General features: G+C 41.9%; 1 long non-coding RNA gene across 1 annotated transcript in view; it reads right to left on the reverse strand.

The window, feature by feature from the left end:
- The window catches only part of LOC147577003 (uncharacterized), a 352,858-nt gene that overhangs the window by 311,973 nt on the left and 23,049 nt on the right, over positions 1-17,836 (reverse strand). The window contains exon 2 of the long non-coding RNA XR_015240602.1: positions 6,716-6,791. This is a non-coding gene — a long non-coding RNA (uncharacterized LOC147577003). The remainder of the gene's footprint in view (positions 1-6,715; positions 6,792-17,836) is intronic.

Here is a 17,836-nt window from a genome sequence, read left to right on the forward strand (position 1 = left end):
AAAAATATCATTTTCACTAAAAAAAGGCAGCCTCAAATAATTATACAGCATATTATTCCATTTATATAAAATTCTAGAAATGGCAAAACTGATCGGTAAATGACCAGAAGCAGATTAGTAGTGGTCACCTGGGGCAGAAAACAACTCAAGGGGAAAAGGGAATTTGGGGGGTAATGATCTAAATGTTCTAGATCTTGTTTGTGGTGGTGCTTATCAAGTATATAAATTCAACAGAACAAATCAAAATATAAATTTTAAATGTATGTATTTTATAGCTAGTAAATTATATACCTCTATAAAGTTGATTTATAGAACCTTTCTTCTGAAAGAATCTGTGTTACGATTTTGTTTGCTAAAAGTTTAGAACCCAAGCCAAAGACATTTACCCCCCAAAAATAAGACATTCTATAATGCTAAAAACCACAATTTGCATACAGGCTGAACAATTAGCAATATCTATCAACCAAAATACAACTTTTTAAGAGCAGAAATTGCAAGAGGTGCAAGGAAAAATATCTAGAATGGCACCAATAGTTATAGTCAGCATGCCACTCCGTCCATGACATGGCACACAGACACCGCAAAAACATACAGAAGTCCTAAAGCATGTAATAAGCGGAAGAGATATTATGAACATCTATCAAACTTTGCATCCTTATGATAAAGTATACATTTCAAATCCATACTAAATATTTTAAAAATTTAACATTTGGGTTATGAAAAGCCTCATAACTATCATAAATGAAAATTTATAGAAATTTCATTCAAAGAGAGAAACAAAAACCCAAGACAGCATCTTTCCTAGAAATTTACACGCGTGTATATATGCTATGCATGTGTGTGTATTAGCTTGAGTTAATGAAGGGATAAAAAGTTAGATGCAGCCTTGCTAGAAAATGATAAAGATAATACATAAATCATAATCTATGGAATACAATTAAAGCAGTGATATACAAGATTCATAATTTTAAATGCATGATTTTAAATACTCAAATCAAGAGAAATTAGGAATAAAAATTAAAAAACCAGTTACATCTTTTTGAAAGGAAAGCAAGCATGAAATAAAAAATAAAGATAAAATAGAAAAGTAATAGAGCAGATGAGTCAGAAACAAAAAAAAATCCAGTCAAGTAATTACACCACAAAGGTGTTTCCTCTAAAAAGTCCCTGAAAAAGATAAATGGGTAGCAACTTCGTAAAAATCAATGGAAAAGAGTCAACCGTCAGAAACAACGACAAGGAAAATCACCCTGAAACAGAAGATTTAAAAGTCCATGTTGTGGGGCACCTGGGTGGTCAGTGGGTTGAGCACCCGACTGTTCATTTCACTCCAGGTCATCATCCCACAGTCATGAGACTGAGCCCCGTGTCAGGCTCTGCACTGAGCAGGGGGCCTGCTTAAAAATCAATCTCTCTCTCTCACTCTCACTCTCCCCCTCTACTTCTGCCCCCCCTCAAAAAAATAAATAATAAATAAAAACAGTATGATTACCACAGTCAAAGGACACTGAACAAATTCATCGCCCATTCCCGAGTAAAAATAAAAACAGATTTCCTTAATGCAGACACAGACAGAACTTCTGCTAAAATCGGGAGACAAAGATGTCTCGTAAGCTGCCATTTTGTAGACGTTTCATGAGAGACTTTAGCCAAGGCAATCCGTCCAGAGAAAACAGAGCATTTCGACCGGAAAGGAAGGGAAGAGGCCAGCTAGGTGTGCATGCTGGTGTCACGATCCTGTACCTGGAAATCCCAACACATTTATCAGACACAAGAAACCAATGTCCATTCTAATTGTTAGCAAGTTCATGACTTTGAGAGAAGCTGTTTCTCCGTAACAACCATCAGCAGTCTTCATTTTGCTCTAGAAGCCACAAAGACTATGCCCGAATCTTCTTTAACCTGACAGCTTGAGAATTTGACCAAAAACTAAAACAAAAACAACTTCACCATTCCCCCAAATCTGTTCTTCTGTAAGGATGCCTAAATCTTGCAAACAGTCCTTAAATGGTTATCAGTCTTGTGTTTGTTGTTTTGTGGGTTTTTTTTTTTTTTTCCTTTTTGATGGACTATTTTGTCAAGACCCTTGTTAAAATACTGCCAGCCAACTAGGACAGTACGTAGCAAGTATGTTGCTCAGGACGAACTAAGAGCAAGCCGACTGCTCTCCTGAGTGTGAAGATAAAGAGAGAATTGATACCTCAAACTGTGATGCTGTGAAGAATGACAGGTGATGTTCTAACAAGTACACGGGGACGACAGGTCTATGACGAGTCTGAACGTTTGCACAAGGGTCTCTGTCCCCGCACATTAGTCTGCACTGTCTACGCTGGTTAGGGAGGCCTTTGACACCCCTCCCTGACCGTGGGTGGTAGAGCATCACAGGCAAAAGGACGCAGGGAGGTGTATCTTGTACTGACACAAACAGGTGACCCTAAGCAACTTTCATTTATCTCAGCCACAGTTTTCTTACCCATAAAAACTGAAACCAGTATATTTCAAAGCATTTGTGAAATACAAAGTTCATATGAAAAATTAGAAAAATAGGCTGCCAGTTGCCTAAGATCACTGGTTTTCATGTATTTAACAACCGTGTACTGTAGGTGGGCCAAACGTTATCACCAATACAAAGGGAGCATCCCTGAGGGCCTTCCCGTGGGAGGCACTGGACATCTCCCTGTCCTGTCCCTGCAAGGACACTCAGAGCCGGGAACAGAGCCGACCACCAGGGCTAAGAGGCGGGTGCCCGTGCCCACACTGGAACCACCGAGGAGTCGTGAAAAGGAGCACCGGACTTCTTTGTATGTCTTTTTTAAAACTACGGGATAACTCAAATATTGACCAATAGACAATAACAAAATAAGCATTAATGCACTGGCCATTCATCTATAATAAACCACAACATTTTGCTATGTTTGGCCCGTTTATATTTTTTTTAAGAAACAAATAGTAGGTACAGGTGAAACCCCTCTGAATTTTTCCTAAATTCTATCCATCACCATGTTTCCTACAAGTAACCCCCATCGCTATCTGTTACTTGTTCCGTAAACCACTGTGCAGGGTGACCTGTGTTTTGTGACCTTACCTAAGTGAACTCACTTCGCACATTCTTTAGCAATTCCAGTTTTTTCTACTTTATATTGTTACATCTATCCACTTGACACGAGGCTTTTTTTTTTTTTTTTTCCGTATTTCCCCATCATCTTGTGGAGCGTGTAAGTGCATCCAGCATGTAACGACTGGAAACAATGGCGAGGTGGATATCCACATACAAGCTCCCTCTAGGACATGGGTCACAATCTCCGAGCCCGTCACTGTCCTAACCCTTCACAGGCCTGACGCAACCCTCTTCCCTCCACCCTGCAGGTGTGCAGTCAGGGCTCCAGGCTCCCAGCCAGCTGGCTCTCTCCTTCATTTCTACCAACGCAAGGACATGGTGGAAAATCTGAAAGGGGGAGAGAGGAGGAGGCAGGAAGGGAACCCTTCCTGCTCTGAGGTGAGTCCTCTCAGCAGTGGAGGGTGCGAGCAGGACCTGGTCATTAACCTCTGCCCATCCCCCGGCTGTGGGTAACGGTGAGGGTGAGAGCAGGACCTGGTCACTAACCTCTGCCCATCCCCCGGCTGTCGCCAGAAGCACCTGCCGTCCAGGAGCGGCTGCTTCATCCCGCCCGTCACGCTCAGAACACCAGTGACGCCATAACCTCTACCATGAATCCACAAAGAAAACACCTCCTTTGGACACAGGTCACTCCACACAGACACACATGGCACGTGTCCCTTCCTCACTAGTCGCTGCCGTTCTCAATGTTGAGCCTTATTAAGGAAGAAGTAAATTATCTGATGAAGGGAATACTCGAGATGGAAAATTACAGGCTTCAAAGAGTTGAGTTCAGTGAATGAGTTGAAAATTCAATACATCAATTTATGGAAATTTCCTTTTCTATTCATTGCCTGAGTGCTAATGAAATGCAACAATGAATATTTTTATTTATTTATGTACCTAATACTTCACACCCCTTGAAAGTATTTCAGAATATTTGGAATATGACAGGCACATTAATTAAAATGGTAAAGAACATTTTCTGCATGCTGATACTTTAAAAGGACTTCACATCATGAAATGTGTGTTATTAGCTTTGCAATGGGAAGAATCAGAATTAAATTATTATTTAAGAAAAATGATTGCTGGACCAAACAGTGCTACTTAGTTTTCTTGAAAAGTAGGCCAATAACAGAACATGAAGTTTAGAGATGAGTACATTGAAGTAAAAGACAAAATGTCCTTAAAAAATCACGCTTCTGATAGATTTGTTACGGCTTTCTGACTACACCGCGACTGCCGAAAACTGAGCTGATTTCTGGGGCACAACTGTCTACAGCTCAGCGTGTCCCCCGGGGGCAGGGTCCCATGTACCTGGCAGTGGCAGAGTGTAGGCTCACACCGATACGAGGGGCTCAACAGAAGTCTAGTGAGAATGACACACCTCCCAAGAGGACAAAGCTGCTCAGAGGTTTGCACTTCGGAGGGAGATGAAGGGCCCAGAGGGAGATGATGCGAGTTAAGCGGCCCAGCAGAAGATGCCGTTCTATCTTGGCAGACATGCTCTTTTACACGCTGGCTCTTTAAGCATCTCGCCTAAATTGTCTGTTCACAGTTTTGTGACGTGACCACGGCCCTGTCTGGGGTCTGCCTCTGGTTCCCATGTCTGTTTCCTAAAGGAATAGTCGTTTGTAGACCTGGAGGGTTTGGTTATGGTGAGATCAGATTAGGCGGTGGGGGTGGGGGTGGAAGAAGGAGACAACTTCGGTGGGGAGCGTGTTAATCCCTGTTAGTTTTCTCCTGATGAGTGAACACGGGCTTGGCTGAACGCACATTCCCCAGGGAGCTCGTCAAGAGTAACAGGTCAAAGCACATCCACTTAGGGCATCCAATTACAGACGTGGAGGACTTGAGACAGAAGAATCAGAATTAAACATTCGCAGAGTCTGTCCTTTTTCACAAGCATTGTCTCTTCAGACCATCTGCTCCACGTGGAACAGAAAGAACACCAGTGAAAGGAGGAGAGCAGAGGAGAAAACGCTCGGAGTTACAAGCGTCCCGGGCTCTCACTCCACTTCTCCTCTCCAGCGTCAGGGGCTTTGCAACAGCTCACCTCCTGGAGCCAGCTTCCCGAATGCGAAACACAAAGCCGCCACAGGAGGTGGTCTCCAAGGTTCTGTGCTCTGACGTGATGACACGATTGGCACCCAGGTCTATCTCTGTGTCTGGCACGCAGGACATTCGATGAAACGCACCCATTGTATGCTCTGGCTGGGAAAGGACACGTCACAGCCACACAGGGAAAATTTAGCTGCAACACGACAGGCGAGCCACCACTGAGCATCCCGGACCTGGCCACATGTTTCTACCCACCTCACGGACCTCGAGGACGTTTTAGTTAAGTTCCTAACTTCCTTCCTAGTCAGTGTAGGGGAAGAAACAGAGAGGCCTGATATTTTATTTAAACTCTACTCAACCTAATGCAAGGTGGTATTTGGGTTTTCCTGTATCACATGTCCTTTCTTTCAGTACAAACTCATGAAATTTTAGAAAAAGTATTGCAGTGGTGATTTATTTCACATTAGATCCTAATATCCTAAGCTTAACATTTTAGATGATTTACGAATGTAACCAAATGATGTGAGAAAATGAAGAAGAGACTGATGGTTTGAAAATTTCAGTGTTAAAACTGTTTCAATGAAATATTCTCTCCTGAAAAATCTCTCCTATGCAGACTCAAAAGCAGAGGCTCATCAGAACAGATTATACTCAAATCGAGGTTTTAATAGGAAATCATCACTATCCTTCAAATTAATTTCTAAAATATGTTTTTGAAATGCTTTTCATGCTCTCTAAATTTCATGATAATTTCATTACTGTAATCTTTCTTTGCTAATTAATGATTGCAAATTGTTTCGGGCGATTAGCAGTTCTTTTTAAGAATTCTGGCTAACTAAAGTGCTTCTGAAAATATGGCTCTGTTGTTGTGACTAGTACACAAAGCACTAGTGGAAAATAGGAAGAATGCCCATTGCACCATCACAAAAGTGAGAGTTAAAATCACCTAACGAGGCTTTTTTCCCCCCAGCTGGTGCAAGAGGGATTTCTAACACTAACGTAATATCTCAACTTTGTTCTTGATGATGACCTGGCTACATTTTGAAAAGAGATCATGAAGCTTAGCTCAAGATGACAATTTAAAACATTTGGCTACAGAAATGTCTTGCACATAACAAGTAACAATTTTTTAATAAGCCCTCGAGTATCCATCCAAGACTATCAACGTCATTCCTTCCTCATTTCATCAGGATGTTTCTTGAAGTACGAAACTTCACATTTAGATCCTTACGAGGAAAAGAATCAACAGGATTTTCAAAGAAAGGCACAACATTTCTCTCACAGGTGCTCAGGTTTAGGAAATCGATGCAGCAAGTACCAAGCTGTGGAAGGTACACGGTCCTCAAAACCCAGTGGCCCTGGGTTAGGACAGTGACGTGACAGTACTGGGGCCTATGTGACTCTGATGACCTGTCAGTGTTTTTACCTACACAATGAAGTAAGATCAGGCACCCTACTGACCTCACGAAGTGTCGTGAAGATAAGCGGACTTCACGGCATCACAGCAATAGTGTTCACCATCGTGCTTAGCAAAGGACATTGTACTTGTTCACTTACCTGCTTCCCCACTAGGCTGAAAGCTTCTCCAGGTCAGGGATTATGTCTGAAGTGTCTTCATATCCGAACACGTTGCCTGAAACAGAGTTGGTTTCATAAACAGTTAAATGGATAAATACTTTAACCAAGTGGGCTCTAGATAGCAGGCGAGTGAAACTTTCAAAGAATCGCAAATGATCCCCCAGGTAAAAGTCACCACTACGGAAGCCTGGACGCTGGGTGGTAGGCCAGCCTTCCTCACTTGTGACATTAATGAACCCAAAGTGGAGACCAGCAAGACAATCACCTGCAGGAAGTGACTGATGGAAGAATTAGAACTTAAAATATTTTTCATCCAAATTTTAAAAACAGAAGTTTTCTGACATTTACTATTCCGACTGAAACGTGAATCGTCTCTTTGTATTTGAAGTGCACACATGCCACAATTTCAGGAAGGGTGGCCATTCCTGGAGGTATGGGTGTCCCACACTTGCACTTATTTTCAGCATAGTGCTACACACTGCAAGCTATTACAGATTTATGCAATCTTGTATCAGGTTTCATGAAGTCAATCCTCAAACAATGGACAATTAGCTTTAAAATAATTTTTTAAAGAAACTACACATTAAAAATAATTCCTGGGGTGCCAGGGTGGCTCAGTTGGTTGAGCGTCCAACTCTTGATTTCAGTTTAGGCCATGGTCCCAGGCTCCCGGGACCCTACGTTGGGCTCCAAGCTAAGTGTGGAACCTGCTTGGGATTCACTGTCTGTCTGTCTCTCGCTCATGCGTGCTCGCTCTCTCTGTCTCTCTCCCCGCCCCCCTTCCCGGCTCACACATGAACATTCTCTATCCTTTTCTCTAAAATAAAAAAATAAAAAAATTTAAAAAATAAATAAAAACAATAATTCCTAATAATACAAATGAGATCAGGTAAGAGTTCATGCTTCTTTCTGTCCTAAAGTGAGTTTGTCAGCTCACATTATGAAAACAATAAGGGTCTAAACACTCTATAAAGAAAGTAAATAAAAATGTTCTGATATAGGGCACTATTAGAAACAGAAATCTACACTCGCTAGTATTATTATTTACCATTAATATATAAAACTTACTAATTTAAAAATATTGTTTATTTCATATATTTTTATTGATATTTTATATACTTATATTTATTGGTCCAATAGAATTCTTAGAGCAGTGGTACTAACATAATTTAAAAATAAATGTATGTTAGAACTGCGTATGAACGTGGTTTTTACTGACAGAAACGTTTAGGCCTCTGAGAGAAAAGTGATAGTAACAGCTAACATTTACTGGGCATAATGTGTGACAGTATAGTTTCCCCCATTACCTTAGTCCCCACAAATCTCTCTAAATATTATCGCTTTTTTAAGTATGTAAATCTAATATGTCATAATCACACGTCTACCTGTTACGTAAGTTATGAATTGCAATAATGAAAGTAACATTTGGGAACTTACAACCTTAGAAAAAGAATCCTACAGATAGCCTTGAATCTACCATTGTGGTCCTCCTGGGCCTCAAACCCCAGATGGTCTGTATCATGAAACTCAGTGTTGATCATTACTACGCAATCTTTGAAACACAAATGTATCCTTAAATACTGTGTTTACTTGGGTACCCTCCCATGCTGGGTGCAGTCTTCTGTGACCCGCTTTCCACTTAAGATGATGTTCCCACAATTATTTCATATACGCATCTCATTTACTTGTCTACCAAGGGATTTTTTCCTTTTTTGTTCTATTTCCATTATTTTTATTACATTCAGTACTGCTATGAACATTTCTGCATATTTCTAGTACATAAATATGACAGTAAATTTAAGGTATATTTCTCTTTTTTGTGTTGTTTTTACTGTTTTATTTATTTTGCGAGAGTAATAGAGGGAGAGGGCATGTGCACAAGCAGGGGAGAGGCAGAGAGAGAGAGAATCCCAAGCAGACTCCATGCTGTCAGCACGGAGCCCGATGTGGGGATCGATCTCACGAGGTGTGAGGTCATGACCTGAGTCAAAATCAAGAGTTGGATGCTTAATCAACTGAGCCACCCACGCACTCCTTTAAGGTATTTCTAATAAAGGAATGACCAGAGAGTAAGAACGTACGTGTTCAATTTTACAAAAAAACAAAGTATTCTGCAAACTGATTAGGCAAAGCTCCACACCTACTAACCAAGTAAGGTGTCTTCATTTTGCTGAGTGGTTTCTCACAATGGTCTTAATCTCATTTCTCTCAGTAGCAGTAAGTTTAGGATCTTTTCATTTATGTCTATTGGTGTACCTTAAGAATGTTATAGAAACTTCTTACCTCTTAACTCTCTAATTTCTATTACATCACTAATTATTCCTAACACTGCTTTGTCTCTTTTTCTCCCCACCTGACTTGATTCATTTTAATAAATTTCGATTTTTTTCTTATGTAACATTGATTTCAATTTCACAGATTTCCGTCTTTATTAGGCTGTTAAAAATTTCTTTGGGTTTATTATACTATGTTATTCTGATAAAAATGACTTAATTTGGGAGGCAGAAAAGATGACACATTTTACAATGACATTTGTATGAAACATCTAGAACAGGTGAATCCATTTCGACAGAAAATACATGGGCGGCTGAATGAGACTGGATGCGGGGAGCAGGGGGACGGAAACGACTGGCCGAGAGGAGCAGGTACAGGGCTCTTCCAGGAGTAATGACGGCGATGATAAACTGTACAGCCGCAGAGTCTCTGAACGCTATGATGCCATGGAACTCTTCACTTTAAAAAGAATAACGTTTGGGGCACCTTGGCAGCCCAGTTGGTTGAGCGTTGGGCTCTTGATTTCAGCTCAGGTCATGATCTCACAGTTGTGAGATCAAGACCCATGTCGGGCTCTGTGCTGAGCACGGAGCCTACTTAGGATTCTCTCTTTCTGCCCCTCCCCAACTTGTGCATTTCCCGTTTTGAGGGAATCTGTATTCTCCTAGCCTCAAACTACAGTCCCGTTACCTTCATATAATTTTCAAATGCTACTGAAGATGCTTAAGAAACACTTCTCAGCTATCTTCTTACATACACGAGATTCATCATTTGTAACCAGTTTCAAATGTATCAAACACAGTGTAGGTGTTTAATCATTTCGCCCTGAATTTATCAGGTCATAGAGATTCAGCAATGATTTTCCGCTCTGAAAGCTAAATGTTGATTGTTTAGGCTTAGACATTAAAACACAAGACCCTTAAAAACAAAAGGAAAAGCAAAATTTAAAAGTCCCTTCCTTGGGGCACCTGGGTGGCTCAGTTGGTTAAGTGTCCGACTCTTGATGTCAGCTCAGGTCATGAAGTCACAGTTGTGAGATCAAGACCCACATCAGTGTCCGTGCTAAGCACAGAGCCTGCTTAGGATTCTCCCTCCCTCCTTCTCTGCCTGTCCCTCACGCACACCCTCACTTGTATTCAAAACCAAAATTTTAACTTTTTAAAACTCCCTTCCTTTACTTTTTCTTCCGTATGTGCATTTCACACGACATTTCGTTTTCTTGGCAGCAGGGACCAAGAGCTTTCAGGATTCCTCACGAGAGTCAATCTCTGACTCTCAGCACAGATGCTCTGCCACCGACGTCCCATGTGACTGCGGCCAATGACAGTCCGCCCCCAAGTCTGCCTTGGCGTTTACTCCTTCTGACTGCTGATTTCTGTAGTGCACCTTTTCTTAACCAGATCATTCACTTCAGTGGGACTAGTGCAAACACACAGTAGGTAATTAAACAACTAAACACATGTTTTTCTCTAGAAGAAGTTTCTGTAAGTACTCATGTTAGCTTTGGACATGGTTATGACTCCACCCTCTTTGCAGCTAACACTGATATCGGATTGCCCAATGAATGGGAGCATACAAATGCCATATTAAGTCTACTCAGAACACACAAAAAAGAGCATCACAAACATGATTGTCTAAATATTTCAAATTCAATGTAAAGCAAATACTACCAAGTAGATAAGATGTATTCAAGAAAAATATTTCAATAAAAATGTTGGCAAAAATTGGTTACATTTCATTCATAACCAGGTGTCTAGTTTCATTTATTATTTAATGTTTTGTTTATTTAGTGGTGGGTACACTGTTCTAATAGGAAATAAAAATGGTTTTGAAAACTGTTTTAAGAAATCAGTTTTTAATTCCAAATCTATAATTAATGTTTGCTAGTATGACTAATATTAGTAATAACTAGTATTGGTTTTGCTTCTAGAATAAGTCCATAAGAAACACACCAGCAATATTCAAGTCACTGGGCTAAACACTGCACTGTCCAGTCAATTCTTACATTCATTTATAGAAACTCCTTACCTGGCAATATTTTTATTCAATACAGTCTACATCTTCGAGAGCCTCATGTTTGGCAAGCCTGTTTATTTGGTGTCACGTAATAAAGAACCATTGTTTGCTACTGCTTGCTCTTAGTTCTTTCACTTGCTTTTTCCAGTGTTTGAAAATATCAGCAACACATACTCCAGCATAAGACACCATAAAGATATTGGTAGATTTAATCTCAGAGCTATGTACTTACAAAAGCAACTTCTAGGCATAAATGTGTCTGAAAGTAAGCCCCAAATGAAAAGAACATCAAAGTGCTATCAACTGTGAGGTTTGGAAAGTACCTTAGAAATGATCAAACCAAATACTTTCCTCAATGTATAGATGAGGAAACTCATCTATATCATAATGCTGGTATAGCCAAAGTTTGTAAAGTCTTAGGCAAGAGACATCCTGTGGCATCAAATTCTTTTTGCTCTTTCTCTGAATGTCTCAGTTTAGATTGGGAAGGTATTTTCCCACGATAATTACAAACACTTAAAATGTCAAGCTTGGAGAAAGAGAGAAGCACAGTATCGATATAAATCTGTTAGTACACTGTAGACTACATATGCATACACACACAGATATACACAGATATAAATAAACAGATGACAGAAGAGAAAAAAAAGATAATACATAGATACGTATCAACAGTTTGACTATCCAAGATTGTAAGAGTAAACGGATCATTATTTGTGTGTTGTGCTCTGTGAAAGAGATGGAAAGAAACAGTTTATGAACTACTAATATAGCAACTATGATGAGTTGACAATATTTATAGAAAATGCACCTCGAATGAACTGCGGGTCCTTAAACTGACTACTGATTAAGTGTTCTAAGCCTCAATGTTAGTTTTTCGTTTTCTAGGAAAGGAGTGAAACATCCATTACCTACTGATGCTCTAGAGTGTTAAAAATTAAGTCAAGTTAGCAATATAAAAGGAAAATAAACAGTAAGTGTAACGTTCTGTATTTATATAGCCCTTGAAGTGAACCATCTCATTGTTGTTTATAAAATATATCTTAAGATTTTTTTTTTTTTTTTTAAGTAATCTCTACACCCAGTGCGGGGCTTGAATTCACAACACCGAGATCAAGAGTCACAAGCCCTACCAACTGAGATGGCCAAGTGCCTTCACCATATTTTTAAAATAACACTGTGAGCGGCACGTGGGTGGCTCAGCGGGTTAAGCATCCGACTTCAGCTCAGGTCACGATCTTATGGTCCGATCGTTTGAACCCCAGGTTGGGCTCTGTGCTTCCGATTATCTCTCTCTCACTCTCTGCCCCTCCCCCACCACACTCTTTCTCTCTACCCCTCCCCCACCTCTCTCTCTCTCTCTCTCTCTCCCCCTTTCAAAAATAAACATTTAAAAAAATTTTTTTAAATAACACTGTGATCTAGGCAGGGGAAATGTTGCAATTCCCAGTATAAGGCAGAGGAGGGATATTAAAGTTCATGTGATCAGTAGTGAAAGGAAGAACCCAGATTTCAGTGGAGACCTTCTCTTTCTGGGTTTAGGTAGCTACCCCATCAAACTACATTACTTTATGAAGATTATCTCAGACAGAACAAGGCCAGGCCTGACACACCTAGATGACTTTGTCAAGCACTGTTTACGCTTGTGTCTTCCATCTTGACCAATGATCCCATCTGCCAGACTTACCTCCAGGCTCCAGGGGAAGCACAAAGCTTCACCCCCCAAAACCTAACACCGGGAGGGCTCGCCAGCAGGGAAGGGCATCAGGAATTTGTTTCTGAGCCAATAGTATTAGGAAACCAGTTAGTAGCTGAAGTTTTGGTTGAGACAAGTGATCAAAAGCTCTGGTTTTCTAAAATAAGGTCTCCTTAGATGAAGTTGGGACAGACGATCTGGGCAAGGTGTTCACACACATACTCACCCAGTTTGACATGGTATTTTCCAGTTTGAAACCAATACCCAAAATGAAATGATTACATCCACAATAATTAGTAAATGCACCCCCTCACTCTTCAAATACCCTAATATGTACGATGGCCATGCCTCATTTTGAGTTAAAAACAAACCTCTCCACATCTTTTTTCCTTTGTGTGCACACGTCTGACAGAAAACTGGCCAAGGTATGTACGAGTCAGCAGTGGGCCCCAGTCATGCCCTTCTCTCTCGGGGTCATAGATCACAGATCTGAGATGGAGTGAACAAAGGTGTTCCTCTTAGCATCCCTCCATTATGAGAGAAAGAAAACCTGACATAAACTGGCCAAAACCAAAAGGCTGTTATTGGTGGTGGTGGTCATCATCTTCGTCGTCCTCCTTCTCCTCCAACGGACTCTACAGCCTTTGGCCTGAGCCTCATTCTCACACAGGATGTCACCTTATCAGTTCTGGTTACAGAACAGCTGTGGCAGCACCCACCTCCAATCGCAGCTTTGCGCCTGGTGGGAAAGAGAAAGCTTCTCTCTTCCAACCAGTGAAGCCTGAGTTTCAGTCCAAGATCTCAATAAGCCTCAAGGTGGAAACGCGTGTCTGGAACCCACCACTGTAGCCAGGAGGTAGAATCAGTCATGGAACTCCTGTGGGGCTGGGGATCCACCCCATGTGCACATGGGCTCAAAGTAGGAAAGAGGCGATTCCCCAGGGGCACTTCGTTAGAAAGAAGGAATGGATGAGAGACAACAAAAACAGTGCTGATGCAGTTTTGAGCATTACTTGGAACCTAAGTAACAGAAGCTTGATCATGATGAAATGGAAATCACGTCAAGGACACTCACAGTCTATCAACATTGTAAATAATTCAGAACCGCTACGGCGTTATCGTAAATAAACCCCACTGCCTGAGAGCCAGATGCAAAGGTACTGATGAGTACAGATTTAGAGTGAGCTTCTCGGACACCCGCCGAGAGAGCAGCCTGCAAATCAACCACCTCTGCCACCACTGTGGAAAAGAAATGTCCTTCAGGGACTCAAGTTGTATGCGTGCCCGGCCACTTGAAGTCATCCCCCAGCTCCTTAACGCTGTGCTCACTGTATTTTCCACCTTCTCATCTTTGGTGTGCCTCATTACGCAGTTCCCGGGGCTGTATCTTCAAGCTCAGTGATCTTGTCTTCTACAATGTGTCAGCTGCAACCCCTCCCCCCATTCCACCTAGAAAGGAAGTGTGGGTCATTTGTGTATCTTCCGTGTCTACACTTCCCGTGTTCAATCCTTCCCAGAGTTCCTTGAACACAGAGGCTGAAGCCATCATACCGTCGTGACCTTTGTCTACTGATGCTATCGTCTGCGTCACTCCTCAGTCAGCGCTGGTTGACTTTTCTCACTACTTCTCTGGTACCTGGTAGTGATGTCTAGATGTCAAAAACAGGAGTTTACTATGCTGCCTAAGAAATTACCACAGACTTAGCAACGTGTGCAAATGCATTCTTGGTTTCTGTGGGTCAGGAACCCAGGCATGGCTTAGCTGGGTACTCCGCTCAGGATTTCACAACCCCATCATCAAGGTCTCCCTTGAGCTGCCTCCCCATCCCGGGGCTGGGCTACAAACCATCTGCTTCCCAGGATGTTCGGGTTGTGGCAAGAACTCCCTCCTAGTTGTACGATGAGGGAGGAACTCGACAATGGTGGCAATACTAGGAGGTTGGCACTCAGGGGGGCAGGGAGGGAGGGAGCCCATTGGAGTCTGTCCGTCACACCAGACCTTATACTAAAACTGCACAAGGTCAGCTGTTGGAAATAGTTTTATTCTTTGGGTCTTGCTTTCAAGCCTTGAATGGAGGCAACAGAGCATCATCTACTTTCAGATCAAATAACTTTCCTGTCGGGTTAAGACCATTTTGAGCTCTCCACCCAAAACATCATCGATCCCAAGTTCCCCTCTACGCGGTAGAAACAGGTACTACTCCAGAGCCCGTGTGAGAGGTGGATGCTTCTCCTCTAATCCTCCTACCCTATTCCCAGGTAATTCATTATACAGAATCCTAACCACGGTCCTGCCAGATGCGCAAGGTAGGTCCTCTGCGAACGGCCCGGGCCTTCTTTCTGTGCAGCTCTCTCCTCGGCACTGTGGCCCGCACTCCGCAAGTCCAGTCCGGTCTCTGTTCTCCCAGCTCCCCCTCTACTCCTCAGAGGCAGAGTCCACCCTGCGGCTGTCTCCCCACACGGTGGCAGGGAGCTCTGCCCACACGGTGGCTGGGGGCAATCCTAGGACTCACCCCACTGCCCCTCATCTCTCAGGGATCAGCATCCTTCAGTGGCTGACGTCCAGTGTCTTGAGAACTACTGCCTCCTGTACTCTGTCTCTTTTCTTCGTTGTTTCAAATGGAAATCTGGTTCCTGTTACTCGATTTTAGATAGAAGCAGACTTTTTATAATCCTCCTTATTCTTAAAAGGCAACAGCTCAATATGTAGCACAACTTTATTAAGAAGTTCCTTTATGTCAGGTTCTGGGAAACAACGAGAAAAGCCTAACACCTTGCCTCAACAAACGCAGAGTTCACCCTGTGCCCCGGACACACAGACAGTTCCTCACGATACTACAGGGCAAGTACGCTCTAAAATAAGCTTATACGAGTGCTGTGCAAACACAGTGTGTGTGCTCCCCCTCGGAGGTAAAACAGCCTCGTATTCAGGCATCTAACGTACCTTCTGCACACTTGTTAATAAAAGTTCCGGCGCTTGGGGCGCCTGGGTGGCGCAGTCGGTTAAGCGTCCGACTTCAGCCAGGTCACGATCTCGCGGTCCGTGAGTTCGAGCCCCGCGTCGGGCTCTGGGCTGATGGCTCAGAGCCTGGAGCCTGTTTCTGATTCTGTGTCTCCCTCTCTCTCTGCCCCTCGCCCGTTCATGCTCTGTCTCTCTCTGTCCTAAAAATAAATAAACGTTGAAAAAAAAAAATTTAAAAAAAAAAAAGTTCCGGCGCTTAACAAATCTGGAAGTATCTGTTCTGGTAAACGTTACGATATAACAATAACATACAACGAAACCTTAACTTGGCTGAATCCAGTCTATATGTTCAAATAAACCAAACCTTGTAAAGTGTATATAACTCTGCACCCTTGCTGAGGCTGTAAGCAAACAGAGTTCACTGTATAAAAACGAAACAAAAACATTTCTACTTAATCTTTTGCCCCTCTTAAAACTAAAATTTAAGGAGTTAGCTTTTTAATCCTTTGGAAGCCTCTCAAGGCTTTATAAACTGTATTTTTCAACCTGACAGATACAGTGAGTTTGTTGTTACTCAGCACTGTGATCCTGTTGACAAATGGAGGTTTTCTCTTCCTCTCTTGCCCTAGTTTTCTTTACAAGTAGAAAGGTCACTCGAAAAAATGTTTAAGATCCTCACCCACCACAGCATTCCCTAGAGAAATGTAACTCTCACAAGTAGGATGAAAAACATTTACAGACGTCAAAACTCAAGCACACAGTCTTACTTTGTAGATCCTGATAAAGCCCTCTCTGCCTCGAGTCTAGAATTTCACTCTCTTTCCACCTCCCTTTCGCTTTGGGTCCAGGCACTCAGTCTAGGAAACACACCAGGACGTTTTCCACGAGCAGAAGGCAATTTCACCCAACAAGCTCTCTGGGAGTCAATGCTTAAGGTGAGAAAAAAATTCCTTACGCAGGATAATCATCATCGTTTTATTGCCCACCCGCCACGTGCCACGCATGGGCTAGGCATTGCACATGGACTACTACATGCAGTTCAGGCAGAGAAGCTATGAAGTTGGTGTGTATTTTAGGGCAAAAAGGTGAAGTAACATGTAAATCACATGGAAAATACAAAATAGAATTGGAATTCAAACTCTGCAGCTTGCCTTCTACACCAAGTGCTTAAGTCCCGTATTATACTGACTCTTTTCTAGACCATGGAAGCTAAGTCACAATTAAGAAAGGACCAGGGATTTGTGGAATAAACTTTGCTTTATAACAATGCTAGGATACATGCTTATTTATCCCTTGTGCAAAATCCCTCAGGAGACTAAACCTGAGTGATGGTCCCAGGGAGGCAGGAACCTCAGTTAGGCAACACCGTAGGACTCTCTGCAGCTGGTACCACTCATGTTCGTTGCTGTGCTAAGCTGATTAGGACTTTGTTTAGAGGACTGTATTTGTGAATATCATCATGAGAAAAGAGGAAAAACAACACAGATGTTTCTAGACTGATAAATCTAACAATGTCCCTGAAAACTAAACCAATCAATCCTACCTATAAGGTAAAAGTGATCTCATGTTATGACACATTCAATTAGATACAGATTTCAACCAAACGCATTGTGAGCATCTACTCTTACACTGCATGAATACCCAATTCTGAAAGAAAACAGAAGCTATATGCTTATCTCCTTTACATTTGCTTTGTAAATAAAAGTAAAATTGTAGACATCAAGAAAAATCATTGAAGCAGATGTGCCTAAACTGTGTTAAGACCAAAGTAAGCGTATCTGAATGCGGTACACTTACGAGTAAGTAGAATTTATAAGAACACATGTAGGGCTGAGAAGCCGAAACAGCAAAGTGAGCCTACCTTTCAAGTGCCTCAACTCCAAGGTCGTTGCAAGGCACACGGCACAATTTTATCACAAACTAAGAACAAACGGTTCCCTTTTGGAATTGTGAAGAAAATAGGAACAGTAAATCTTTCCCAATTACCGCTCTATTTTTCACTATGCAATTTTCCCTCATTAATACAAATCACATGCAAGTCGTTATTCTAGCTCTCTAAAATTCTGATATTGATGGAGTCGGTATCTTTTCCAGACTTACCTATAACACACGAGTGACAAGGGCCTGACTCTCAGGATCTGTACACTGAAGG

Source organism: Puma concolor, chromosome D1 (genome assembly GCF_028749965.1).
Source record: "Puma concolor isolate L17-30 chromosome D1, mPumCon1.1.hap2, whole genome shotgun sequence".
In the NCBI taxonomy this organism is placed as follows: Eukaryota; Metazoa; Chordata; class Mammalia; order Carnivora; family Felidae; genus Puma; species Puma concolor.